The sequence below is a fragment of a genome, unplaced genomic scaffold (genome assembly GCF_019419815.1).
Source record: "Pyrus x bretschneideri cultivar Hongxiangsu unplaced genomic scaffold, Pyrus_bretschneideri_v1 Contig369, whole genome shotgun sequence".
Lineage (NCBI taxonomy): Eukaryota > Viridiplantae > Streptophyta > Magnoliopsida > Rosales > Rosaceae > Pyrus > Pyrus x bretschneideri.
The window spans coordinates 1-2,451 of record NW_025999689.1 but is presented as its reverse complement, the minus strand read 5'-3'; the positions used below and the strand labels follow the sequence as shown (position 1 = coordinate 2,451).

The 2,451-nt window shown below is 40.1% G+C and overlaps 1 long non-coding RNA gene across 1 annotated transcript; it reads left to right on the top strand.

The window, feature by feature from the left end:
- The first annotated feature begins 869 nt into the window (after positions 1-869).
- LOC125480862 lies at positions 870-1,989 on the top strand. Its single transcript, XR_007261138.1, has 2 exons — positions 870-1,207; positions 1,291-1,989. It is a non-coding gene; the product is annotated as an uncharacterized LOC125480862 (long non-coding RNA).
- Positions 1,990-2,451: the final 462 nt, after the last annotated feature.

Below are 2,451 nucleotides of genomic sequence, written 5' to 3'. Positions count from 1 at the left end.
CAACACCTGGCAGAAATGATTTATTTCATCTAAATATTATATTCAAAATTAGGCCTTGAAAATTTCTATAAATAGAAGCCAATTTCATTCATTTTTCTTTCACCAATTGACATCACACCAAAACCTTGAAGCTTTGAAACTTTAGAGCTCTCAAGCAAATCCCAAAGGATTAAGAAAGCCCTCTTCATTCTTCGTCAAATCCTCCTTCAAGATCAAGCCCCGACGGCCCTTGAAGAAAGCGTTCATCATTCATCATATGTTCATCCCTAAGATCAAGCCCCAACGGCCCTTTGAATCAACATCATCAACAAATCCACCCACCCACTCTTCAATTCCAAGCCCAAAAGCCCTTGAAGATTCGTTCATCAACTGTTCATCCCAAGATCAAGCCCCAACGACCCTTTGGATCAACAAACAACCCGTTCTTCAAGATCAAGCCCAAAAGCCCTTGAAGATCCGTTCATCAACTGTTCATCCTAAGATTAAGCCCCAACGGCCCTTTGGATCAACAACATCAATAAATCTGCATAATTGTTCATCCCTAGACCAAACCCCCGACGACCTTTTGGATCAACAGCCCATCCACATATCTACATTTTACGAAGATAGAATCAGAGGCTAAATTCGTAGAAGAGATTGTAACCCCAAAATCAATACAAAATATATTTTACACATGTGTTCTTATTTTAGGAATTTTCGTGTTCACAATTGTACCAAACAACAAGCAGAATAGGGGTAAGTTAGTCGTTTAATCTTTTAGTTCCTTACCGTCATGCGCTTACCAAACACAGAACGGAACAATTGTCCCGTCCCATCATGCGCATATCAAACATAAAGTTCCGTTTCATTCTGTCATGTTCCAACCCATCCCGTCTGCGTACCAAACGGTACCTTAATCCTCATCCTCGGTCCTCTTCTCCCTTATTTACACGAGACTTTCTCTTTCTCTAACTATGCAACCTCTCTTTCCTTCACCCTCTCTAGCCGAGTGCCAAACCACCATAACCTTCACCATCCAAGAGAAATTTGTCTCTCAAAATATCACAACCCCACTCTGTGAAGCTTGGTGAGCATGGTGCTGCCCTTGCATATGAAAATTGTTACTAGGTAAGGCACGAACTCACTACACAGGCATTCTGCAAGTTTAAGTGCGAACTTGAAAGAACTGAGCCTAATCGAGCTCGAGATCATCTTCAATATTTTCCAGGTAGGGAATTCGTACTTGGAATCTTAGTTTTAATTAGAAACTCAAAGGTTTTAACTCTGGAAAACCTTTGTGCAACTCTCCAGTTTTCCGGTGAAGATGTCTAGTGAAGCTTCATCAAATCCAGGATGGATTCAACTCGAAATCTTCATGTTTTGGTAAGTACTCTGAACTTTTGGTATGATTTTGGTGAAGATCCAAAATGGATCTGAGGTTTTTAACCTCTACAATTCGGTTCTAGAAAACGGTGAAACAATAAACCCGTTCCAAATCAGTCCCAAATCAACTCATATCGAGGATTAGGTAAATTTCTAAAACTTGTTGTACAATTCTGTCAAAATTTGGATGAAGAATCGAGCTGATTCGAACTCTGGTCCGAGTTCTAAGTCTTTTCTGGAGCTTCGGCGATGGTCAACGGTGTCGCCGTTAAATTTAATGGCGACAAGCAATGGCGTCCGTTAGACATAACATAATCTTCAATGGAAATCAGATATATTCCATTAAACCTTAAACTATATCCGATGACTGGCTCGTGGCCACCGGCACGGTGACTGCAGCTGTACTCGCATGACGGCGTGCAACGGCGGCACGTCCAGTTGCGCGTGATGGCGTGTGACGCCACCATGGGGGTGTGTGGCAGCGTGTAGGGGACTCAGACCTACTTTAAGTTTTTTGATGTACCGAATCGCGTAGTGCCGTCTGTTTAGGCTAATTCAAAGCTGTTAATAAAATTGTGAAATGTTATAATAGGCTTAGTAAATCTAATTGTTATTTTATAGGTGCAATTATAAAGGTTACAATTATGGACAAAGGCACCTATTATGGATTATGCTCGCATTATCAATGAGTGGACACATTGGTGATTTATTTCCACCACATGGTCATCATGTGATATTTTGTATAGCTATGGTCGTAAATTATTTATAGGTGTTATATTTCTTGCAGAGGCTAGATTACTTATTGATACCGGTAGAGAACTCAGCTAGTAGACTAGCATACCCTGCATGCTATACTTATGTTAGTAGATGCTAGTGCGATTAATTGAATACATGTATGATTACTGAAAATTTTGGTACATGAATTGGTTGTGATTTTCATTTACTATTATGGTACTAAATACTATTATGTAGTCTTCCAACTATGTATGTATTTCCAAAACGGGGGTTAGTACGTTGCAAATTATTTTACTTGATAAATGATTATAATCTACTCACACTTTGTTTTACGCCCCACCCCCCCCCCCCCCT